General features: G+C 44.6%; 1 long non-coding RNA gene across 1 annotated transcript; it reads left to right on the top strand.

Annotated features, from left to right (window-relative positions):
* The first annotated feature begins 6,857 nt into the window (after positions 1-6,857).
* LOC126963027 (uncharacterized) lies at positions 6,858-11,463 on the top strand. Its single transcript, XR_007728898.1, has 3 exons — positions 6,858-7,149; positions 9,135-9,279; positions 11,260-11,463. It is a non-coding gene; the product is annotated as an uncharacterized LOC126963027 (long non-coding RNA).
* The last annotated feature ends 3,942 nt before the right edge of the window (positions 11,464-15,405 follow it).

Genomic DNA, 15,405 nt, shown 5'->3' with positions numbered 1-15,405 from the left:
TATGTCCCTACAAAGGACACAAACTCATCTTTTTTATGGCTGCATAGTATTCCATGGTGATATGTGCCATATTGTCTTAATCCAGTCTGTCACTGATGGACATTTGGGTTGATTCCAAGTCTTTGCTATTGTGAATAGTGCCGCAATAAACATAAGTGTGCATGTGTCTTTATAGCAGCATGATTTATAATCCTTTGGGTATATACCCAGTAATGTGATGGCTGGGTCATATGGTATTTCTAGTTCTAGATCCTTGAGGAATCGCCATACTGTTTTCCACAATGGTTGAACTAGTTTACAGTCCCACAAACTGTTAAAAGTATTCCTGTTTCTCCATATCCTTTCCAGCACCTGTTGTTTCCTGACTTTTTAATGATTGCCATTCTAACTGGTGTGAGATGGTATCTCATTGTGGTTTTGATTTGCATTTCTCTGATGGCCAGTGATGATGAGCATTTTTTCATGTGTCTGTTGGCTGCATAAATATCTTCTTTTGAGAAATGTCTGTTCACATCCTTTGCCCACTTTTCTATGGGGTTGTTTGTTTTTTTCTTGTAAATTTGTTTGAGTTCTTTGTAGGTTCTGGATATTAACCCTTTGTCAGATGAGTAGATTGCAAAAATTTTCTCCCATTCTGTAGGTTGCCTGTTCACTCTGATGGTAGTTTCTTTTGCTGTGCAGAAGCTCCTTAGTTTAATTAGATCCCATTAGTTTTCAAATCAGAATCAAAATCAAGTCCACACGTTGTATCTATTTTGTATTTTTTCCCTATTCACTTTCAATTGATGATTATCTCCTTTTCTCTGATCTTTTTCCATGAATCATTTGTCCTATAACATTTCTCCCTTCTGAATTTGGCTGATTGCTTTCCCACAGTGTTGTGTAATTTATCCTCTATCTTCTGCATACCCTGCAAATTGATCCCTTAGATTCATATTTTTGATTAATTTTTTGTGTGAAAATACTTCAAAGGTAGTGCTGAGTTATATCAGCAGGCACATAATATCTGGTTGTTTTATTTTTGGCACTTGATTAGTGGGTTCAGATATTGCCAACCTGATCTCTTTGTTTAAAGTTCATAAAAAACATTCAGCCACTGAAGATTGTTCTCTAGATCATTTAATTAGACGTTACACAATGGTGACTTTCTTCTTTCATTAATAAAATGTTTATGTGTATTTTCCACATTTATGATTTTTTTTTCCTTTTTTTGAGATGGAGTCTCACTCTGTCACCCAGGCTGGAGGGCAGTGGCGTGATCTCAACTCACTGCAACTTCTGCCTCCTCAGTTCAAGTGATTCTCCTGCCTCAGTCTCCCAAATAGCTGGGATTACAGGCATGCACCACCGGGCCCAGCTAATTTTTGTATTTTTTTAGTAGAGATGGGTTTTTGCTATGTTGGCCAGGCTGACATTGAACTCCTGATCTGCCCTTCCTTGGTCTCCCAAAGTGCTGGGATTACAGGCGTGAGCCACTGTGCCCATCCCGGTTTACTTTTATAACTTAGTTTAACATTCTTAATCTTCCACTTATAGTTTTCTATTCTTAATTCTTAATCCTCCATTATAGAGTCCCTATTAATTTCCAAATGTGAGCAATAATAAAATCAATGTATTTCAATGTATTCCTTTTCCTTTATAAACTTCTCATTCTCTTTTACCACCTAATTTTAGTCAAAAATATTATTATTCTTAGTTTTTAATCTTTGTGCTATGAAATGTGCTTTACCTGTCTCTCTTCCTTGGCTTGTCAGCTTTTAATGACATCCTTGACTCATTGTATTGTAAAGAAAAGGGCATCTGTGTATTTCTGTGTATTTCTCTATTACCTACCACGTTGCTTTCCCTTTTCTCTCCTTTGGTTAGTTATATCTTTTCTACATTGTTGGAACATATAGTGTTTGCCTTCTTTTCTGTCAGCTTAATCCCCACATGTGTTTTCTTCGTAGACCTGTGGTTAAATGAAATCTACTAATTCACTGCCAGTCCTTTTATACAATTTTTGTGCTCACTGTGTGATTCACATGAGTTAGTCCTCCAGTATGTTCCTCAAGGGGGCTCATGAGAACAATATTTCCTTTTTTTACATGTTCAAAACCACTTGACTGTTAGCTTTTTAACTGAAAAATAATTTGGTTGGTACGAAGGAATCACATTTTGAGTTCTTCCCCTCCCTCCCTCCCTCCCTCCCTCCTTTCCTTCTCCCTTCCTTCTTTCCTTCCTTCCTTCCTTCTCCCTTCCTTCCTTCCTTCCTTCCTTCCTTCCTTCCTTCCTTCCTTCCTTCCTTCCTTCCTCCCTCCCTCCCTCCCTTCCTTCCTTCCTTTCCTATATCCCTTCATTTCTCAAAACACTACTTGTACAGGGCTCTCTCATTTAGGGGAAATTGGAAGCAGGGGTGGTATGGGCAGAGAACTCACTGAACTATAGCAACATGCAGCAAACAAACACATTGTGGTTCTTTATTATTATTATTTGGGACAGTGTCTTGCTCTGTCACCCAGGCTGGAATGCAATGGCACAATCATAACTCATTGCAGCCTTGATTTCCTGGCCTCAAGCAATCTTCCTGCCTCAGCCTCCAGAGTAGCTGGGACTACAGGTTCATGTCACCATGCCCAGCTAATTTTTAAAGAAATTTTGTGTGGAGTTGGAATCTCACTATGTTGTGAGTTGGGGTCTCGCTAGCTTGCCCAGGCTAATGTCAAACACCTGGCCTCAAGCAGTTCTCCCATTCGGCATCCCAAAGTGCTGGAATTAAGGCATGAGCCACCATCACCCAGCCACATCCTGCTTCTTAAATGTCCCTCTAACACCCTGTCACTTGAGACTTTTCACTGCTCTTTGCTACACCTAGGAACCCTGACCTCTTGTCATCTTGTCGGGTCCCCCATCTTCCCCTTGCAGCAATGTCTCCCCATTCCCGTGCTCCTCATTGCCTTCCTCTGGGATTGCCCATGGAAACTTCAGCGTCTTACATCATTAGGCAAAGAACCTAGATCCTTAAGTCTGACTACTCTGCCTCAGCACCGTGCTCTACGACTTCTTACTGCTGTGAAATGTCTCATCAGAGTGTTTTGTTAAAGTCAGAGCTCCTCACTTCTCCAAACTCCCATTTCTATATCCTCTTTTGCTCTGCCAGTGTCCTATTCCAGGCCAGCACAATTGTTCACCTGGCCCATTGCAGTGGCCTTATACCTGCCTCCCGGATGCCATGCTTGGCTTTCTTCAGCCCATACTGTCCAGCCAGAGTGTTCTTTCCAAGATGATCATGTCATCACACCACTTCCCTGCTAAAAATGCATCAGTGGGGCTGGGCGTGGTGGCTCACGCCTGTAATCCCAGCACTTTGGGAGGTTGAGGAGGGAGGATCACTTGAGGTTAGGAGTTTGAGACCAGCCTGGCTAACATGGTGAAACCCCATCTCTACTAAAAATACGAAAGTTAGCTGGGCATGGTGGCGGGTGCCTGTAATCCAGGTACTTGGGAGGCTCAGGCAGGAGAACTGTTTGAACCTGGGAAGTGGAGGTTGCAGTGAGCTGAGATCATGCCACTGCACTCCAGCCTGGGTGATAGAGTGAGACTCTGTCACATAAAAAATAAAAATAAATAAAAAATAAATAAAAAAATAAAAAAAAATAAAAATAAAAATAAAAAAAATCAGTGGTACCCGAGTGTCTTTCAGATAAGAGCCCAAACCCTCAATGTGCTCCCAAGGAAGTCTCTGCCTGAGTCCAGCCCTGCCTGCTCCGCATCCTCATCTCATCTGGGCTCTCTCTTGCTCTTGCCATCCATGCTGATTTTCCTTTCGCTCCAGTGGCCCCGGTTGTCTCTAATGGCCAGACCAGACCAGGGGCTGGTGGTTGTGCTGTCTTCCACCAGCCCTTTCCTCCTTCCTTTCCTCTGGCTACCTCCCACTCCCCCTTCAAGTGTCTGCTTCAGGATAACATCCCTCACCTCTCTGCGTTCCCTGTACTTTCCTCTCCGGGTGCAGCACTTACAACACTTGCAGTTTTTGTCTAATGTCTGCTTCCTCTGCTAGTGTGTCAGCTCTGTGAGGGAGAGACTGTTCAATAAGACTGTTACTGTCTTGTTTATGACTCTATCTCCAACTCCTGATACAGCATCTGGCACAAATACTCAGTAAGTAATTATAAATGGAATTGAACATCTAAAAGAATGCTGTGACTGCCCACTGGTGCCATGGACACTGATGATAATGAGAAAATCCCAGTAACTGAAAAATGGAGTCATCACTTTTTTAATGAAATCAATAATGCTGCATTAGGCTGGGCGTGGTGGCTCACCCCTATAATCCCAGTACTTTGGGAGGCCGAGGAGGGTGGATCACCTGAGGTCGGGAGTTCGAGACCAGCCTGGCCAACATGGTGAAACTCCATCTCTATTAAAAATACAAAAATTAGCTGGATGTGGTTGTGGGCACCTGTAATCTCAGCTACTTGGGAGGCTAACGCAGGAGAATGGCTTGAACTTGGGGGGGTGGAGGTTGTGGTGAGCCATACCACTGCACTCCAGCCTGGGTGACAGAGTGAAACGTCATCTCATAAATAAATAAATGCTGCATTACGTTCAAATGCAGGTGCCAGGATCCTGCCATTTCAAAGGGGAAAAAGAAAAAAAAAAGTGCATTCAAAGCTGCCCAGCTGGTGCTTACAGAAACACTAATCTGAGATGTTTCTTTCTCTACCCAGGGGAAAATATTTTTTAAGCCACAGTTCCAGAATTATATAGTTGCATGCAAAATGCCTCAGCTCCTGCTGATGAAGTGATTTCCGCAGAGAGCTGACTGCCTTCCAAGAGGAAGGAAGTGCTCCGGAGATGCCTCTGAAAAAGATGAAAGAATTTCCAAAATAGCAGCTTAATGTTGTACCACATATGGGATTTTCAAATTTACAGCTGGTTAGGAAATCATTTCCGGCTTCAAACCATTTGAGTTACTGTCTCCATGGCTTCAAGCACCCAGAACTTCGTTTGTCTCCTTGTTGCCAGGGGTTTCTCCGCCTTTTTCCTCCCCCGGCTGCCCCTTCCTGTTGATTATTTTCAGTTGTGTGATACTAGCATTTGACTAAGTGTCCACATAGAATATAAGCTCCATGGAGGTGGTGTCACATTGGGATTTTGTCCCTTTGGGTGAAAATAGCTGGATCTTAATATTCTTGAATTAATGAGTTCCTGATCAAAAGGTTATATACTAATAAAAAAAACATGAGAAAGAATCACCCATTGATATAAAAAGAACACTAATGTCAACCTAAACCCTTCATTTAAATACACTCACTCATGCCCATATGACACACACACCCTGTTCCAGTTAATGGTGCTGCTTAACAAACCACCCCAAAACTTAGTGGCTTAAAACGACAGCCTTTTTTTATTATGGTCATAGATTCTATGGGTCAGGAATTTAGGGCACAAAGGGTGTGGCATGCCTCTGCTGCATGACATCCAGGACTTCAGCTGGGAAGACTAAGAGGCTTGAGTGACTCGACAGGTGGGGCTGGAATCATCCTGAGGCTTCTAGGCTGCTATGACTTGAAGACCAGGACTGCTGACGAGAGTATCTACGTGTGACCTCTCTGTGTGGCTTGGGCTTCCTTATAGCATGGCAGCCTCAGGGTAGCTGGACTTCTTACATGGTTGGAACTGTTCCAGTAGCAAGATAGAAGCTGTGTCACTTTTTATGACTCAGCCCCAGATGTCACACCGGTCATTTCCTGCTATACTCTGTTAGTCAAATCAGTTCCAGGGCCACTGACATTCAAAGGGAAGGGAAATTGACGCTGCCTCCCAGTGAGGTCATGGCAAGGTCACATTGTAGAAGAGAATGTGGGTTGGGTGATATTTTTGTAGCCATCTTTGGAAAATACAATCTGGCCCACTCTCTCAAGCTTCACCTGCTGATAGGTGGGTAACCAACTTCCACGGGTCGGACACTGGGGGATGAGACATTCAAATCACCTAAATCACCTGCAGTCAAGGTAATGCCAGGCTCATTCTGAATCTCTGTGGGGTGTGGGGAGGGTTATGTTTTTCTTTTCAAGAAAGAGTCCTTGTCTTTTTCCTCTTAATCATGATTGATTTTGGCTTAGAAAATGATGTTTTTAATGCAAATAGGTAGGCAAGATGAAACCAACATTTCCCACCTGTGTTATTTACTAAGACTTTAATAAATGTACTGATATGGTTTGGCTGTGTCCCCACCCAAATCTACTCTTGAAAGGTAACTCCACAGTTCCCACGTGTTGTGCGAGGAACCCAGTGGGAGGTGATTGAATTATGGGGGCAGGTCTTTCCTGTGCTGTTCTTGTGCTAGTGAATGAGTCTCACAAGATCTCACAAGATCTGTGAGACCAGGATCTGATGGATTTAAAAATGGGAGTTTCCCTACACAAGCTCTGTCTTTGCCTGCCACTGTCCATGTAAGATGACTTGCTCCTGCTTGCCTTCCACCATGATTGTGAGGCCTCCCCAGCCACTTGAAACTGTAACTCCGTTAAACCTCTTTCTTTTGTAAGTTGCCCAGTCTCAGGTATATCTTTATCAGCAGCGTGAAAACAGACTGATACATGCACCTTGGGGAAAAAGGGTAAAAAGTTTGGAAAAAGTTTTATAAATGATATTTTCCCCTTAGAAATTAATGCATGTTATTGTCATAAAGACTCTAAGTAGTCTGGCAGTAAAGAACTCTTTCAGTTTTATTTAATTTGGACACTGACTGGGTGGTCAACAAAATATTTATTTCTACTCCTGGCATGATCTCTGATGAACTGAGGCTTTCTGGGCCTTGATTTCTTCATCTATAAGGTGTGATTTGAATGTCTCTTTAGAATAATGTCCGTTGTAAAAGATGCCCAGTAAATGACAGCTCTTATTAGCATTATTAAGCTGTTCTGGCTTCTTTTTGCAGGAAATCAACTGCCCTTTCATTCTTCCTCAGGCCTTCACAATGAACAGAAAGCTGCAGTTTCCTCTTCTGTATTCTTTGTCCACTCCCACTCGCTTCATATGCCCCACTGACCCAGGTATGAGAAACCCGGCCTGCACCTTCTATAGCACCACAAGCCTAGACTGAGGAAAGATTCATAAACGCCACTCTTCTTCGAGTAGCCTACCTTCGCGAAGTCTCACCAAGTAAGTGGGACCATTTTGTGAAGACAAGACACCTAATGAAAGGAAACTGTAGAGTGGAAGGTGCTTAATTCCGTCTGCTTCACATCCTCCCACCCCTACTCCTCAGGTCCCAGAGCACTTTCCCTGTCTCCTCTGAGCAGGAGATGCAGCCTCGGTATGCTCTGTCACAGCTGGGTTCATCCCCATCAAGGGGCCTTGGTTTTCCAGGGAAACAGGCAACCAGGGAGACTGCCACACACATAAACAATATGGCAGGGTGAGAGGAGGGTCTGCAGGGCACACCTGGAGCTGAGCTTTGGGGCTCGAGCTGATACATGGGGCTGCAGTAACAGTGCAGGAGAAAGAACACAAATCCGGCCCAGGATACCTGTCCAACTTTGTCCCTTCCTTGGTGTTGACCCAGAGCAAGTCTCTCGCCCTCACTGGGCCTCAGTTTTCCTCACCTTAAAATAGTGCTGGGGCAGGACTTTTACACACAGATAATGGATTGGTTTAACTTTTGAAAATAGTGTGGTATTACCTCCTAAAGCTGAGCATCTGCACACCCTATGACTCAGAAATTCCAAAAGATACCTACAAGAATGTGCAGAGCAGCACTTTTGTAATAGCACCAGACTGGAAATTATATGAATGTCCATTTACTGTGAATGGATAAATATGTTGTGCTATATTCAGACAGTAAAATACTATATAACAATGAAAAAGCTATGAGTTACAATTATAGGCAAGATCACTGGAAGAATCTCACAGACATGGTGTTGAGAAAAAAAGGTACAAATATTAATACTACATGATTCCATTTATATAAAGATCTTAACACAGAAAAATACCTCAATTTCATAAGGATGGATAGTTATCTTCGGGGTCTAGCATCTGCAAGGAAGTATAGTGGTGCTTCTAGGGTGATGTTCTGTTTCTTGATATGGGTGCTGGTTACTTTATTAAAAACTTACCAAACAAAAATGTTCTGGGTGATGTAGTGATTTAGTGGGAAAATCTCAGAAGTGGAAATTAGAGTCCAGAGTCCTGTTCCCAGCTCCTCACTGATCATCTAATGACCTTGGGCAAGTTGCTTCCCTTCTTTGGGCCTCATTTTCTAACATTTGTAAAGTGAGAAAGTTGAGTTAGATGACATGAAAGGTCTGGTGGTCTCCAAGGCAGCTATCAGTTCCCTAAAACAACCCCAAATCAACCCACAGCAGAGTGCTTGTCATGCACACCACGCATCAAGACAATTCCCCTTCCAGATCACTGACCCTAAGCAACACCAATTTAGAAGACCTAGAGTGGTCACTGAAGGTCCATTTACTCTTGCCCATCAGTCACATGAGGTTGTTGTGAGGATCCAGTGTGACAGTGTATGGCAAAGATGCTGTGTAAACTGGACAGAGATGATTTATTATTGTGTCACTCTAACAGCTCTAAGGCAAGGTCATAGTCTAACTTGTCTTTAGCATGATTGAATTGAGGAGTGGGTGTACTACTGATGGTACCATTGATCACTTGAACTTGTAAACAGTCTATTGGGAAGAAAGTTTTAGACAAACAGCCTGGAATTCATGGGATGGAGATGGGTGTTGAAATCAGTTCAGTAAACAGAAATTTCCACAAAGCCTTTGCAACATTGGGCAGAATGTTCTCCCGATGAAAGGGAGCAGGTGGTTGTGGCTGTCTTGTCTGTGGTCCCTATGAGACCCTTATCTTGTGACCCCACGTAGAACATTTGGGATTTGGCCAGTGAGTGACACCTGCCAGTCAGCCCAGGCTGTGTGAGCTCCCATGCAGTGACAGTTGCTAATGTTTATTAAGTGCTTAATAAACATCAGGGCCTATGCTAGTGTCTCACGAGCTTGTTCCATTTAGCCCTCCTAATGGCTCTCTGAGTTGGGTCCTATTATCATTCCCATTGTATAAGTGAAGAAAGGGAAGGTCAGAAAGGGCAAATACTTTGCTAAGATTTGAATCTACATCTTCTGACTCCACAGCCCATGTCCTAGATCCTGCTGTAGTCCTTGGCCTCTGAGAGTTTACACTGTTGCCTCCGCCACGGAAATAATGCCTACTGAGCATCCACAAGGAGGCAAGCACCAAACACACAATCTCTAGGTCTTCAGGCCCTGTAAGTTTCAGGTGGGTATTGTTATCCTTGCTTTAGAGGTGAAACTGGGTCCAGAGATATTAACAAGTACAAAGTCACACACAGGAAGTGAACATTTTAAATCTGCTTGGCCTAGCCCAGGAGTTTTTGCTCTTCATCCCTCTGCCCTCCTGATCCTTCCTGAGCCTTCACTTAGAAATAATTGCTCCCGGCCGGGCGCGGTGGCTCAAGCCTGTAATCCCAGCACTTTGGGAGGCCAAGGCGGGTGGATCACGAGGTCAGGAGATCGAGACCATCCTGGCTAACATGGTGAAACCCCGTCTCTACTAAAAATACAAAAAACTAGCCGGGCGTGGTGGCGGGCGCCTGTAGTCCCAGCTACTCGGAGGCTGAGGCAGGAGAATGGCGTGAACCTGGGAGGCGGAGCTTGCAGTGAGCCGAGATCGCGCCACTGCACTCCAGCCTGTGACACAGCGCGAGACTCCGTCTCAAAATGGGTGAGAACATGCGGTGTTTGGTTTTCTGTTCTTGTGATAGTTTGCTAAGAATGATGGATTCCAGCTGCATCCAAGTCCCTACAAAGGACTCAAACTCATCCTTTTTTATGGCTGCATAGTATTCCATGGTGTATATGTGCCACATTTTCTTAATCCGATCTGTCACTGATGGACATTTGGGTTGATTCCAAGTCTTTGCTATTGTGAATAGTGCTGCAATAAACATACGTGTGCATGTGTCTTTATAGCAGCATAATTTATAATCCTTTGGGTATATACCCAGTAATGGGATGGCTGGGTCATATGGTACATCTAGTTCTAGATCCTTGAGGAATCGCCATACTGTTTTCCATAATGGTTGAACTAGTTTACAATCCCACCAACAGTGTAAAAGTGTTCCTATTTCTCCACATCCTCTCCAGCACCTGTTGTTTCCTGACTTTTTAATGATTGCCATTCTAACTGGTGTGAGATGATATCTCATTGTGGTTTTGATTTGCATTTCTCTGATGGCCAGTGATGATGAGCATTTTTTCATGTGTCTGTTGGCTGTATGAATGTCTTCTTTTGAGAAATGTCTGTTCATGTCCTTTGCCCACTTTTTGATGGGGTTGTTTGTTTTTTTCTTGTAAATTTGTTTGAGTTCTTTGTAGGTTCTGGATATTAGCCCTTTGTCAGATGAGTAGATTGCAAAAATTTTCTCCCAATCTGTAGGTTGCCTGTTCACTCTGATGGTAGTGTCTTTTGCTGTGCAGAAGCTCTTTAGTTTAATGAGATCCCATTTGTCAATTTTGGCTTTTGCTGCCGTTGCTTATACCTGATGTAAATGATGAGTTGATGGGTGCAGCACAGCAACATGGCACAAGTATACATATGTAACAAACCTGCACGTTATGCACATGTACCCTACAACTTAAAGTATAATAATAATAAATAAATTAAAAAAAAAAAAAAAAAAAAAAAGAAAAAGAAATAATTGCTCCCTTCTTGGGCTCTGTGGCTCTTTTAATTTCTCCTACAGGGCACGCAGTCATGAACTGTATGTGAACCAGTGCATATAAATCCTATCTCCCTACTAGGTGGAGAACTCTGAAAGAGTAAGGCTAGGGTTATTTCATCTTTGTGTTTTCTTTGTCCCCATGCCAAGGGAGCAGAGAAGACATGCTAAGTTGCGTGGGGTTCGGAGCTGGACTATAGAGAACCTGGTTGTAGAGTTCTTGGGAAGAATTTTGGGGGTTGAGACTATCAAGAAGGATCCTGAGATCTTATTGGCAGAGGGTAGTGAATTGGGACAAAGATCTCTGTTGGAGGGAGGGTAGTAGGAATTCTAGTGCTTTGGGGATTAACTGCCTGGACAAGTACTTTGGAAGAAATATGGAAAAGTAGTAGGGATGGGGGTGCAGGGAAAAGACATGGAAGAGGCTCGAACAGTTGATTCCAACCAAGTCATAGTGTGAGGGGCTTCCTAGAGACCCATCACTCTCACACTTTTTTCTCTTTGGACTGCCCTTTCAGAGACACCAGGAAGACCGTGGCTTCACCCCACTGTCACTCCTCTGTCCACATGGTTTTTCCTCAGTGCTGTGCAGAGGCTTGGCTGGAGGCTTCAGGCATACTGAGCAGAGGCAGAAGGTAGATCATGGAGAAAGAAAAGGCGGAGGCCATCCTAATCACGTGATGCAGCGCTGGCCACCCCACACTGGGGAGCCAGGGCTACAAAGCCGTCTGGCAAACTGTCTGGGGCCAGTAATGATACAACTGCAGGCCAAGCTGTTGCAAGTTGACATGGCTCCAAGAGATCTTGAAAAGAGGAAGAGCAGCTTTGTAAAGGTCAAGCTTCCTGTGGAAACAAGGTGGAGCCTAGTGAGGCCCTCGCCAGGTGTGTGATGGGGCAGGTCATGCTCTCCTCCCCTTAGGCTCTTCATGCAGCCTCACACTGAGGAGCTGGATTAGATGGAGGACTTCTTCTACTTATTAGGGCTCTAGAAGCTCTGAAGTTCTGCAGAGAGGCCATGAGAGAAGTGAGAAGCTGGGTGGTAGGAACCCTGAAACTCTCACCCTCATTTCAGTGAAGCAGCTCCTCTAAGCACCTGCTTTCTGTGCTTAGCTGATCCTGGAAAGACTTTCTTCCTGCCTGTGCCATCCATACAACTGACGTGAGGGCTGAGCAATCTTCCTCTCTCTTCTCCCTCTGTGGATAGTGCACGTGCACACAAAAGTCACGGGAAATTTCACTCAGTTCTCTACTGTAGGCTCACAGTGATGTATTAGAAAGTTCAGCCAGGTACAGTGGCTCACGCCTGTAATCTCAGCACTTTGGGAGGCTGAGGTGGGCAGATCACCTGAGGTCAGGAATTTGAGACCAGCCTGGCCAACATGGTGAAACCCCGTCTACTAAAAATACAAAAATCAGCCAGGCGTGATGGCCCGTGCCTATAACCCCAGCTACTTGGGAGGCTGAGACAGGAGAATCGCTTGAACCCGGGAGGCGGAGGTTGCAGTGAGCCAAGATCATACCATTGCACTCCAGCCTGGGCAACAAGAGCAAAACTCCATCTCAAAAAAGAAAAAAGAAAAGAAAAAAGAAAACTCACACTACAGAAAGGAATGAAAAGCTCTTTGTCTAGAGGCCTCATTTGAGGGCAGCTCCATCAGCATGGGGCCTGTCTGCAAGTGCACTGGGATGCCTCAGGTGAGTCAGCCAAGCAGTGTTCCCCAGGCTCCCGCTTGTCTTCTACACACCCTTCTCTGCACCTACTCAGGGCCCTGGATTAGTTTAGTTCCCCTTCGTAGTCCACTCCCCTAGACCAGGTCATCTTCAAGCCTTGGGAAGGGAAGGGAAGGGAAAGCTGTGATGCTTCATCCCACTCCAGGGCTGGAGAGGAGGGGAAGGCTGGCAAGGTGGCTGGGGATCCAGGGAGCCACTTGCCTTTTTGTGTTTTCTCGCATATCCTGGATAGCTAAATGGAAAATCTGGTGCAGCAAAAGCAGTTACTTTCCTGAAAAGGTGACCAGATCTTTATGGGCTTTATTTGCCCTAAGATCATCCATCTCCTTTGCAATTTTGCTTACAAAGTTTCTGGTGGTGTGAATGTTCCCTCCTGGGTGGTCCCTGAGTTCTGACAGCCTAGTAGGTCTCTGGTTCTATGGGTTCCATCCTTCCTCGAAGCCAGCCTGTGATACTGGCCACAGTAAGAGAGGCAAGAAAGAGAAAGCCTTAAACATCAACTTTCAGTGGCACAGAAATGACTTCTCCATAGCCCCCTTGTATTTGCATATAGAAGCTCAGAAGGAACAAAATCATTCCATTGGAAAATAACACCCCCTGAAGTCCCAGACCTGGTCTTGTATCCTCCCAACACTCCAACGCTGCCATCGCAAATAGGATTTTAGGTGGAAGACCTGGGTGGGGACTGTCTCCCCATTTATGAAACACTGGCTTTTTAGCCAGTAGGGTAGTGGGGGGCCTCCTTTTCCAAGGCCTTCTCTGTGCTCTTGGGTGGGATGGAAGGACCAGCCCTTTGGTACAGAGATGATCTGATTGTTTCCCCCATCGTTGTGTCCTTGAAAGGTGGAACTGAGGAGAGCAAAACTCTAGACAGCTCTGGAGGAGATGCTCTGGCTATGAAAGGAGGCTGAATCTGAATAGGTGCTCTAGTTCTTATTCATTTCACCCCTGTAGAAGAAATCACGTGCTTCCAGCTTTCAAGAGAATGAAGCAGTGCAGTGGCTGGATCCATATGGTGTCACTGGGATTCGAGTTCGTTGGAGAAAAAGCTTGGTGACTTCCTGGGGACAGACTTTGTTCACAGATAGTGAAAGCCTGTTTTTTTTTTTTCTGGTCCCTGGGGGTGTCACGCAGAAGCAATACTGTGCTGCCCACACATCTGCCTCGAATCCAAGCTCTGCTGCTTGCTGGCTGGTGACCTAGTTCTGGGCCTCAGGGTATGACAACGGGGCTTGTGTTCAGTGACATCTATCTCCCCATCATCCTGTGCTGGATGCCCTGTTGTGGTTGGGGGACAGTACGGTGGCTGCACCAACACCGGCAAAGGGTACAATGAGAAAGTGCCAGGCGGTGCCTCCAGGCTGGTTACCAGCTGGACTGCCTTTCTGCACAGACTCCAGGCCTTTGTGAGCCCCGGGCAAATGCCCTATCCTGAGACTCTGGGTGGATCTCAGGTTTTTTGTGTGACTCTTCCAGCTCACCTGGTGCTAGATGGGTGAGGTAAACAACTTCGGTGGTTTGTCTGCACCCGTGTTCTCATTGACCAGAACCATTCTGAGGTCCATGAATCATATCACATTCAGTTCTTTCGAGAGAATGGCCTGGTTGTAAAACTTTAGGGAACCAAGGCTCCCAAAGAAATTGTCAAGACTGCAGCATTAACAAAGATGATGTGGCTTTGCAATGGGAACAGCTCAGCCCCTCAAACTTTTGATCCGTTTGTTACACATGCGTCTCTGAGCTAACTGCTAAATGCTTCCCATCGCTCCCCACGATCCCCGGTATCCCAGCCCAAGGTAAAGAGAGGCATGAGTGGGCCATTACTGCACATCTAGGCCCAGCAAACTCTGAGGAGCCTAGATTGGAATCCCAGGAAGGATCTTATTCAGTAGTTGACCACGGAATAGCCAAGTGGGAAGAATGTGACTTTGGGAGTCCCACGCATCTGCCTTGAATCCAAGCTCTGCTGCTTGCTGGCTGGTCACCTAGTTCTGGGCCTCAGGGTATGACAATGGGGCTTGTGTTCAGTGACCTCCAGGGTCCCTCCCTCTTGAAAGCTCGGGGGTTCTGCCCCGAGGAATGGGAACTGACCTATTTTACCCACATGTACTGAGTGTTTTCCAAAACAAAGTCTGGTTACTAATTACCTGCCCTACATTCCCTGTGATTGCAATGGCAGGTGGCATAGCTGCACATTTCTAAGGAGGAACTGGAAAGGAGCTAATAGGAAGCACTCAGAGGCGAGGCCCTAAGGCTGGTATTGGTTGGGCAGAATTCTGAAATTCTGGTGGATGCTATTCTCCATCAACAAAAAGGGGATTTTGGAAGATCCCCTTAGTCTTTAAACACAGAGAAGCACTGTCCTAATATTTTCCTGGTTATAAAAAAAATATGAGCTTATTCTATATATTACATTGCAGGCATGATGGCTCAGGAAGCCTACTGCTGCCTTCCCCCTGCTTCCTCAGCCCCCGGGATAATGTGGTTAACAGTTTGACTTATATTCTTGTGGGTATTTTCTCTGTAAAAACAAACATAAAAATATATTATTTTATGAAGATGAGATCACACTACACATGCTGATTTTCAGGTTGATTTTTATACTTAACTGTGTATTTTGGATTTTGTCCATGTCTGTTCATGCGATCTATTTTATTCCTTTTAATAAGATGTCTTAATGCATTGGGAAATCTAGAAAAGGAAAGAAACCATGATGCATATTAAAGCTTTTCTTTCATTTGAAATATTATTTCTGTATTGGGAGGAGCAGAACATCTGAAATTGTTTTCAAATACTTTAAATAGCATTTAGATTTTAAAAATCACAGGAATGAGAGTTGTACTGTTGTAGAAAATCAGTGAATACATGGGAAAAACTCAGTATGCTATTCTGACCATTCCTTATTATTATGTCCATTTCGTCTTCAATTCAAT

Source organism: Macaca thibetana, chromosome 9 (genome assembly GCF_024542745.1).
Source record: "Macaca thibetana thibetana isolate TM-01 chromosome 9, ASM2454274v1, whole genome shotgun sequence".
Taxonomy (NCBI): domain Eukaryota; kingdom Metazoa; phylum Chordata; class Mammalia; order Primates; family Cercopithecidae; genus Macaca; species Macaca thibetana.
The sequence above is the reverse complement of the archived record's forward strand: the minus strand, read 5'-3'. Positions and strand labels throughout refer to the sequence as shown.